General features: G+C 43.8%; 1 long non-coding RNA gene across 2 annotated transcripts; it reads left to right on the plus strand.

The window, feature by feature from the left end:
• Nucleotides 1-732: 732 nt before the first annotated feature.
• On the plus strand, nt 733-9,482 carry LOC115121501 (uncharacterized). 2 transcript variants are annotated; one of them, XR_003862334.2, is made up of 3 exons: nt 733-2,445; nt 2,552-2,703; nt 2,799-9,482. It is a non-coding gene; the product is annotated as an uncharacterized LOC115121501 (long non-coding RNA). The 2 variants fall into 2 exon arrangements; XR_010464043.1 differs by having other exon boundaries at nt 733-2,703.
• Nucleotides 9,483-11,049: the final 1,567 nt, after the last annotated feature.

Here is an 11,049-nt window from a genome sequence, read left to right on the forward strand (position 1 = left end):
CATTTAAAGTATCACATGGATTTCTGATTCTCAGCATCTGATGATGTTTAAACATCTGTGATTATTGGCCAAAATATATTAGAATTTTGTTATGAATGTTGTGCATTCACCTTTTGACATGGTTCCATAGTGTGGTAGGATGGGGAGTAGCACAAGGTCAGATTGGCTACTGATCAACCAGTCAGTCCCTCTGCAGGCAGGGAGTGCTCATTGGTTGTTTCAACTAAATTCAAAACTATTGAAAAAAATATAGTATAATATAAGTGCATGTAATCGTAAGGGGTTTGAGGCAAATGGTAATGTGAATGACTCTTTTGAGATATCCCCCCCCCACTGTAACGATTGTCCTCTTCTTCTGACGGGGAGTAAGAGATGTCAGACCAATGCGCAGCGTGGTAAGTGTCCATAACGATACTTTTTTTTACATTACAACACTAAACTACAAAATAACAACGTGAAATACCGAAACAAACGAAACAGTCCCGTGTGGCACAAACACTGACACGGAAAATAATCACCCACAACTCAAAAGTGAAACCAGGCTACCTAAGGATGGTTCTCAATCAGGGACAACGATATACAGCTGCCTCTGATAAGGAACCATACCAGGCCAAACACAGAAATCCCAAATCATAGAAAAAGGAACATAGACAGCCCACCCAACTCACGCCCTGACCATACTAAACAAAGACATAACAAAAGAACTAAGGTCAAAACGTGACAGTACCCCCCCCCAAGGTGCGGCCGCAAAACCTGAACCTGTAGGGGAGGGTCTGGGTGGGTGTCTGTCCACGGTGGCAGCTCTGGCGCAGGACGTGGACCCCACTCCATCATAGTCTTTCTTCGCCTCTTTAACCGCCTCCGTGGCCTCTTTAGAGAGGCGACCCTCGCCGCCGACCTCGGACTGGGGTCCGGGAGATTCCGGCAGCACCGGACAGACGGGAGACTCTGGCAGCTCAGGACAGACGGGCGACTCTGGCAGCTCTGGACAGGCGGGAGACTCTGGCAGCTCAGGACAGACGGGCGACTGGCAGCTCAGGACAGACGGGAGCACCTGTAGGGAGGAGACGGAGAGACAGCCTGGTGCGGGGGGCTGCCACCAGAGGGCTGGTGCGTGGAGGTGGCACCGGATGGACTGGTGCGTGGAGGTGGCACCGGATGGACTGGACCGTGAAGGCGCACTGGAGCTCTCGAGCACCGAGCCTGCCCAACCCTTCCTGGCTGAATGAGAGAGAGAGTGCCTGCCAAGTCCATATTATTGCCCAAGACTAGAGTTCCTGCTTTCATCTGTCCTGCCTCCACTAGTTCAGGTATGAGCTATTAGGCTTTATAGAATGGAATTGCATAGTTTGCATCTGGATAAGCTCCTTTACTGTAAGTTAGTACGTTTATTAGATACTATTGTAATATGTCCTATTTTTGGTCCTGTTGTGTAAGTGGTTGATGCAGAATAGACCAGTGGAAGTTGCCAATGAGCCATCTGACACAGGCCTACTGTCACATTTTCCCTGGGGTTATATTTACTCCATAGAGCCATCTGACACAGGCCTACTGTCACATTTTCCCTGGGGTTATATTTACTCCAAAGAGCCATCTGACACAGGCCTACTGTCACATTTTCCCTGGAGACACATTTGCTGCAAAGAGCCATCTGACACAGGCCTACTGTCACATTTTCCCTGGGGTTATATTTACTCCATAGAGCCATCTGACACAGGCCTACTGTCACATTTTCCCTGGGGTTATATTTACTCCAAAGAGCCATCTGACACAGGCCTACTGTCACATTTTCCCTGGAGACACATTTGCTGCAAAGAGCAGAAACCCATTGTGCTCTTAGTAGGCTACAGTGGGGAAATTTAAAGCTAAAAGCAATTCAAAAATAATTTAATTACAAATAAAGTGCAACAAAACTCTCACCAAATTTTGCTTATCAATGTTCGCATGTGTGTGTTTGTGTGTTACGGGCTTGCGATCACTGACTCGTTGTGATGCGATGACCGACTGGCAGAAGAAACTGACCTCTAAACAGAACATGGTAACGAGGGAGAAGGGGACAGATGGTGACACGTCTCCTGTCCTCAGCATCAATGACCATGGACTGACAATTCATAACCATCGGTTGGTTCATTGAGTAGGTTTGTATGGACTGGGTTTGTATGGACTTTGTTTATAGTCTTCCAGTGTGGAAGATGGGAGCAGTTGGTTAAAGAATGACATACAGTATGGGCTGCATCTCAGTAGTCTACAGTGGCTCCCTCTCCTCACCTTCATTTGCACTGATCTGAAAACATAGGCTAGGTTAAAGCAATATGGTGGAAGCCTCAAAACACAACATATAGTGTGCCTACCCTGTATGTGTCCTCAGCCTTTCAGCGGTCTCTATCTGAACCATAGTGAAGTGGGGATGTACAAGCATGTGTCCTGCGACCCTCCCCTCTCCAGGTAACCATCTAGCCTCCCTATACCAACTGGTCACACTAAAATCTTCATTTCGACCTTTCTGTAATCCTAACCCGAATATGAGCATTTAGACTCAATCTCTTTCTAGACCTCCCGCTCTCTCCTCTAGTTCAGAGGTGAAGTGTGACTCGGGCATGGGCTGGCCGGCATTCAAAGAGGCTCATGGGATTTGGGAACACAACTAGAGCCACATATACATCATCCGTCACCCTGACAACACCCTGGGTAGTCTATAAACATGTGAGTTGCATTCTGGGTAATTATGCTGAGAGCCAATCAGACTATTGTGTATTGCAGGTGTTAGTGTGTTGGTGTGTTTGTTCTGTCTCCTCTAGTGTGTGTGCATCGTTACAGTGTGACGCCCATCTGGGTCATGTGTTTGAGGATGGACCGGACCCCACAGGAGAGCGGTTCTGCATCAACAGCTTCTCTGTCAACTTCAGGCCCAGAGAACCCGCACCTGGTGACCAGTAGAACCCCCTAGAACCATCTTAAATCACCTAAGCCTGACCAGAACCAACCTTCAAACCCAGAGAACACAAACCCGAGGACCAGTAGAACGCAACAGGCCCAATATCTCGATCCCTAACCAGAGATCTCAGCATCAGGAATACTGTTTTATATGTCTGTATCTTTCTGTAACTGATCATAGATGAGCTTGTGACCTATATTTACCTGGCTGTGTGGTCTTCCCAACCATAGCCTCAACTACTGTACATTATATAGTGCCTTCGGAAAGTATTCAGACCCCTTGACTTTTCCGCATTGTGTTACATTACAGCCTTATTCTAAAATGTATTCAATAGATTTTTTTCATCATCAGTCTACACACACACACAATACCCCATAATGGCAAAGCAAACAGTTTTCAGAAATGTTTGCAAATGTATAAAAACATACATTATTTACATAAGTATTCAGACCATTTGCTATGAGACTCGTAATTGACCTCAGGTGCATCCTGTTTCCATTGATCATCATTGAGATGTTTCTACAACTTGGAGTCCACCTGTGGTAAATTCAATTTATTGGACATTATTTGGAAAGGCACACACCTGTCTATATAAGGTCCCACAGTTGATAGTGCATGTCAGAGCAACAACCAAGCCAGCTCTGAGACAGGATTGTGTCAAGGCACAGATCTAGGGAAGGGTACCAATGCATTTCTGCAGCTTTGAAGGTCCCCAAGAACACAGTTGCTTCATCATTCTTAAATGGAAGAAGTTTGTAACCTCCAAGGTTTGCCGCCCAGCCAAACTGAGCAATTGGGAGAGAAGCACCTTGGTCAGGGAGGTAACCAAGAACTCAATGGTCACTCTGACAGAGCTCTAGAGTTCCTCTATTGAGAGGAAGGACAACTGTCTCTGCATCACTCCACCAATCAGGCCTTTATGATAAAGTGGCCAGACGGAAGCCACTCCTCAGTAAAAAAGGCACATGAAAGCCCACTTGGAGTTTGCCAAAAGGCGCCTAAAGACTCTCAGACCATTAAAAACCAGATTCTCTGGTCTGATGAAACCAAGATGGAACTCTTTGGCCTGAATGCCAAGCATTACGTTTGGAGGAAACCTGGCGCCATCCCTACGGTGAAGCATGGTGGTGGCAGCATGATGCTGTGGGGATGTTTTTCTGGACAAGTTACTGAATGTCCTGGAGTGGCCCAGCCAGAGCCCGGACTTCAACCCGATCGAACATCTCCGAAGAGACCTGAAAATAGCTGAGCTGCAATGCTCCCCATCCAACCTGAGAGCGTGAGAGGATCTGCAGAGAAGAATGGGAGAAATTCCCCAAATACAGGTGTGCCAAGCTTGTAGCGTCGTACCCAAGAAGAGTCGAGGCTGTAAGTGCTACCAAAAGTGCTTTAAGAAAGTACTGAGTAAAGGGTCTGAATACTTATGTAAATGTATTTGTTTTTTGTTCGTAATATATTTGCAATAATTTCAAAACTGTTTTTGCTTTGTCATTATGAGTTGTGTGTAGATTGAGGGAAAAAACAACAACATTTGAATCAATTTTAGAATAAGGCTGTAATGTAACAAAATGTGGAAAAAGTCAAAGGTCTCAATTTCCGAAGGCACTGTTTGTTAATGGTCACATTTTGTAATGCTTGTTAAAGGGTTTTCAATCAAGTTCACTGGGAATCTGAGATTTAACTGATAGGTCATTATGAGGTGACGTCACTAAAGCTGCTGTAGGTCCCATGACAGAAAAGTCTGAAATTAGGAAGGAATTCCAATATTGGCTCTAGAACTAAAAGGAAACCCCTGTTGTTGCTCAGCAGGACCAGGTTTGAAGACCATTGATGAATGACTGTTGTATGACCACAATGGGCCGCATATTTAGGGTCTCATTCCTGGGCACTGAACACCAGGGCTTAGTGTCTGCTGTTGTGTACAGTTAGTATGTCTGTGCTAGAATTTAGGGGGTCTATGCAGTCAAAGGATGTCCATTTGTGTTGCTCTGTAAGTAGTTCTACGTGGTTAAGTGAGCAGTGTGTCAAGAAGCAGCCCAATGTCTCAAGAAGCAGCGCAGGGTGTCAAGAAGCAGAGCAGGGTGTCAAGAAGCAGCGCAGGGTGTCAAGAAGCAGAGCAGGGTGTCAAGAAGCAGAGCAGGGTGTCAAGAAGCAGAGCAGGGTGTCAAGAAGCCGAGCAGGGTGTCAAGAAGCAGAGCAGGGTGTCAAGAAGCCGAGCAGGGTGTCAAGAAGCCGAGCAGGGTGTCAAGAAGCCGAGCAGGGTGTCAAGAAGCCGAGCAGGGTGTCAAGAAGCAGAGCAGGGTGTCAAGAAGCAGAGCAGGGTGTCAAGGTCGAGTTTCAGAGGACGCATGGCTCTCAACCTTCGCCTCTCCCGAGTCCGTATGGGAGTTGCAGTGATGGGACAAGACGAACTACCAATTGGATAAAATTTGATATCACAAAATTATTTAACCAGGTAGGCCAGTTGAGAATAAGTTCTCATTTACAACTGCGACTTGGCCAAGATAAAGCAAAGAAGTGCGACAAAAAACACAGAGTTACACATGGGATAAACAAACGTACGGTCAATAACACAATAGAAAAATATATGTACAGTGTGCGCAAATGTAGAAGATTAGGGAGGTAAGGGAATAATTAAGGCCATAGAGGCGAAAATAATTACAATTTAGCATTAACACCGGAGTGATAGATGTGCAGATGATGATGTGCAAGTAGAGATACTGGGGTGCATAAGAGCAAGAAGATAAATAACAATATGGGGATGAGGTATTTGGGTGGGCTATTTACAGATGGGCTGTGTACAGGTACAGTGATCAGTAAGCTGTTCTGACAGCTGATACTTAAAGTTAGAGGGAGATATAAGTCTCCAACTTCAGTGATTTTTGCAATTCGTTCCAGTTGTTGGCAGCAGAGAACTGGAAGGAAAGGCGGCCAAAGGAAGTGTTGGCTTTAGGGATGATCAGTAAAATATACCTGCTGGAGCGCCGTGCTATGGGTGGGTGTTGCTATGGTGACCAGTGAGCTGAGATAAGGTGGGGCTTTACCAAGCAAGGACTTATAGATGACCTGGAGCCAATGGGTTTGGCGATGAATATGTAGCGGACCAGCCAACAAGATCATACAGGTCGTAGTGGTGGGTAGTATATGGGGCTGTGGTGACAAAACAGATGGCACTGTGATAGACTACATCCAGTTTGCTGAGTAGAGTGTTGGAGGCTATTTTGTAAATGATATCGCGGAAGTCAAGGATCGGTAGGAAGCCAATTCTAGATTTAATTTTGGATTGGAGATGCTTAATATGAGTCTGGAAGGAGAGTTTACAGTCTAACCAGACACCTAGGTATTTGTAGTTGTCCACATATTCTAAGTCAGAACCGTCCAGAGTAGTGATGCTAGTCGGGCAGGGAGGTAGCAATTGGTTGAAGAGTATGCATTTAGTTTTACTATCATTTAAAAGCAGTCGGAGGCCACGGAAGGAGTGTTGTATTCCTCCTGACAGTGCTGTTGTAACTGTGTCAGATTTATAGGCCTCCTTGCTCGCTTTTTCAGTTCTAAAGCACACCCACAACATGATGCTGCCACCCCAGTGCTTCACGGTTGGGATGGTGTTCTTCGGCTTGCAAGCCTCCTCCTTTTTCCTCCAAACATAACAATGGTCATTATGGCCAAACAGTTGTATTTTTGTTTCATCAGACCAGAGGATATTTCTCCAAAATGTACGATCTTTGTCCCCACGTGCAGTTGCAAACCGTAGTCTGGCTCTTTTATGGCGGTTTTGGAGCAGTGGCTTCTTCCTTGCTGAGCGGCCTTTCAGGTTATGTCGATATAGGACTCGTTTTACTGTGGATATAGATAATTTTGTAACTGTTTCTTCCAGCATCTTCACAAGGGCCTTTGCTGTTGTTCGGGGTTGATTTGCACTTTTTGCACCAAAGTACGTTCACCTCTAAGAGACAGAATGCATCTCCTTCCTGAGCAGTATGATGGCTGTGTGGTCCCATGGTGTTTATACTTGCGTACTATTGTTTGTACAGATGAACGGGGTACTTTCAGGTGTTTGGAAATTGCTCCCAAGGATGAACCAGAGTTGGAGGTCTACAATTTTTTTTCTGAGGTCCTGGCTGATTTCTTTTGATTTTCCCATGATGTCAAGCAAAGAGGCAATGAGTTTGAAGGTAGACCTTGAAATACATCCATATGTACACCTCCAATTGACTCAAATTATGTCAATTAGCCTATCAGAAGCTTCTAAAGCAAGGACATCATTTTCTGGAATTTTCCAAGCTGTTTAAAGGCACAGTCAACTTAGTGTATGTTTTTGTGCTGGTCAAGGGAAGTTAAGTCTGGGGTGAACCACGGGCTATATCTGTTCTTAGTTCTACATTTTTTGAATGAGGCATGCTTATTTAAGATGGTGAGACAAGCACTTTTAAAGAGCAACCAGGCATCCTCTACTGACGGGATGAGGTCAATATCCTTCCAGGATACCCGGGCCAGGTAGATTAGAAAGGCTTTCTCGCTGAAGTGTTTTAGGGAGTGTTTGACAGTGATGAGGGGTGGTCATTTGACCACGGACCCATTACGGATGCAGGCAATGAGGCAGTGATCGCTGAGATCCTGGTTGAAGACAGCAGAGGTGTATTTAGATGGCAAGTTGGTCAGGATGATATCTAAGAGGGTGCCTGCCCATGGTTACGGATTTAGGGTTGTACCTGGTAGGTTCCTTGATCATTTGTGTGAGATTGAGGGCATCTATCTTAGATTGTAGGACGGCCGGAGTGTTAAGCATATCCCAGTTTAGGTCACCTAACAGTACGAACTCTGAAGATAGAGGGGGGGCAATCAATTCACATATGGTGTCCAGGGTACAGCTGGGGGCTGATAGAGGGATTGAGAGAGAGAGGGGTTCTGGTATTACACTAGACAATCATTTAGCAGTGATTCAAAAACCAGAACCAACCAGACTACACCAGAATGGTAAGAGAAACGTTGTGGGACAGAGACAGTGAGGAACGGACACGTCACAGCAGAAAACAAAGAACAGAGGTATTGGAGTGTTTTGGGGACAGTGCTAGGATGACCGGGGTGTGGTGGCGTGTTACCATGGTGATGTGTGTCTTTGGGGGTTGGTAGAAGTGGTGGGGGGGCAAAGAGCTGACCATGACCCCAGAGGAGACCCCACAGGAAGCACAAGGTCAACCCCCCCAGCTCAGAACATCGATTTACAACAAGTATAGGTGTGTGTGTGTTCATGCAAACACTCATAATTTACATGATGTCACAACTACAGCATAAACACACAGTCATTAATCAGTGGCAGACTTGCAATGTTGAATTCCTTCTATATCGTGTTTGTTGTAGATGGGAGATGACGTGTTACCTGGTCAGCGTACCTGATTATAAGGTCACAAGGCGAGACCCAGATGCAGACACGGGAGGCAGATGGTTTGAGTCTCTGATATTTATTATAATCCAAGGGGCAGGCAAGAGAATGGTCGTGGACAGGCAAAAAATCATAAACAAGGTCCAGGGAAACATATGTTAACATTTCCAAAGCAAGTGAAATACATAATCAAATAAACAATACAAATTAGCAGTAAACATTACACTCACAAAAGTCCCAAAAGAATAAAGACATTACAAATGTCATATTATGTGCAAATAGTTCAAGTACAAAAGGGAAAATAAATAAACATAAATATGGGTTGTATTTACAATGGTATTTGTTCTTCACTGGTTGACCTTTTCTTATAGCAACAGGTCACAAATCTTGCTGCTGTGATGGCACACTGTGGTATTTCACCCAGTAGATATGGGAGTTTATCAAAATTGGGTTTGTTTTCTAATTCTTTGTGTATCTGTGTAATTACACACACAGCATTATGCAATGTTAAAGGTACCTGAGTAGATAGACAGATCAGCAGAGGTACCCCCCTATCACCCACACCCCAGTATGCCATCTCCTCCAGCTGTCTCTATAAAGGTAAGAGTCCTTTCCTCTCCACCCGGCCGTCTCTAGCTATCTCTATAAAGGTAAGAGTCCTTTCCTCTCCACCAGGCCGTGCTGAAAAACATTCCCTGTGTAGATAGCAGACTGGTGCTGAAAAACATTCCCTGTGTAGGTAGCAGACTGGTGCTGAAAAACATTCCCTGTGTAGATAGCAGACTGGTGCTGAAAAACATTCCCTGTGTAGGTAGCAGACCGGTGCTGAAAAACATTCCCTGTGTAGATAGCAGACTGGTGCTAAACACATTCCCTGCGTAGGTAGCAGACTGGTGCTGAACACATTCCCTGCGTAGGTAGCAGACCGGTGCTGAACACTGACATAGTGATTGGAGAGACAGACTATAGATCCTAAACAGTGTTTTACTACCAGAAACAAGGACAGTTCACCATCAACTCCTACAAAAATTTCCATTAATTATAATCTACATAATCATTCAAATTTCCTGTTGCTTAAATTATTATCCTACAGTTGTACATATATGAAATTAGAAGATGTATTTCCCTTAGTTATGTATATTAAAACAATAATGTTGAAATTGATTTGACGCTCTGTTTTTAATTTGTTGCCAGTCTGTGGATAAGGACCATGTGATCAGTGGGTATCCAATTTCAAAAAGTTTGTCCAGCAATTGGTAGTGCGCATCGTGGAACTAAAATTGCAAACTACAGCGATATGATATAGACAATAGACTTCTTCTAGAGTTTGCTTAGTGAGTAGTGGTGACATGAGGACGGATTCTCTGCATTTTATTAGAATGCAGTGCTGCGTTTGTAGTGGGAGGCACGATTGAGACGCAGATTGGTGGAAAAGGCACATACCGACCTGTCAGACAAGAGGTCAAATGTGTTTTAAAAAAATGGATATTAGGTCGATATTCGTTAGCTCTTAAACAAACGATGCCTTGACTACGGTAATTATATATTCTTGATCAGGGGCGGATGGAGACCAATCCATGCTTTAAAAAAATATATTAAAAAAAATGTTATTTGCATTTCAATCTTCAATACCTTTTAAACACAGGTGTGCCACAACTATGCAAATGATATAAGGCCTATTCTGAATCAGGAGAGGATGGAGCACAATCCACACCTATTTTGTTGATTATTTTTGTTGTCGATTATTTTTTATTTGTAAACGTTTTACTAGGATTTCAAACCTCAAAATGTCTTATTAATTAAACAAGGCTTGCCATGACTATGCAAATTATATTTTCTAAATCAAGGTAGGATTTGTTATCCATCTTCCCATGATTTAGAATATATACTTTTCATAGTCATGGTACACTTGAAGATAGAAATCTGGAATCTTCATTTTTTTTAACAACTGAAAAAGGTGTGGATCAATCTCCATTCTCCCTTGATTCAGAAGATATCATTTTCAGTCATAGCATGCTTGGTTCAACAGCTATTGATGAGAGAGCCACCGAATATCCAGTATACTTTTTTTGTAAATCGGTTCATTGCGTCTTCATAGAGACCAATAAATTCCCCCACCAAAAAACATCACGTTTACTCTTCATGCAGGGCATGTGGACATGTACTTGCATAACGATCAGTTATATATTCCGTAAACAAGTTTATATAACTGTTACCAATTGTGAATACGCACCACAACTTCTATAGGCTGTAGAAACAGGTGTTCATGTAAAAGTTAACAACTTTTTGTCTTTTTCACTTTTTCACTATTCAGTTTGTATGGTCGGGGGTCTTTGTTTCTGTGTTTGTTCTGAGTTTGTCTAATCTCTCGTTCCCAGATTGCGTGGCAATATGTTGAAGAAGATTCAAAGGGCGACCAAGCGCGAGTTCTGACTGCTCAGCAAAATATGACAAATTAAAACGATTTTATAGATTTTTGTGTGTGTGTGTGTTTTCCTATAAATTGTCTACAATATATTCACTATGAACAAATCATTTCTATAAGGGGGGTGTGAGGGGATTCACCCCAAACTCCAGCGTTACATGACCTATGGTAACCTATGGTAACCCATGTTCTGTCCTCCGCTGTGTTAAATGTCGTGACTGACAGAGGAATGTTACAACTCACATGTTGCAGCCCTGAAGGGTATGGGATTAACATGAGGACTATGCTTTACCTCACTCTGAGGAT

Source organism: Oncorhynchus nerka, linkage group LG6, assembly GCF_034236695.1.
Source record: "Oncorhynchus nerka isolate Pitt River linkage group LG6, Oner_Uvic_2.0, whole genome shotgun sequence".
Taxonomy (NCBI): Eukaryota; Metazoa; Chordata; class Actinopteri; order Salmoniformes; family Salmonidae; genus Oncorhynchus; species Oncorhynchus nerka.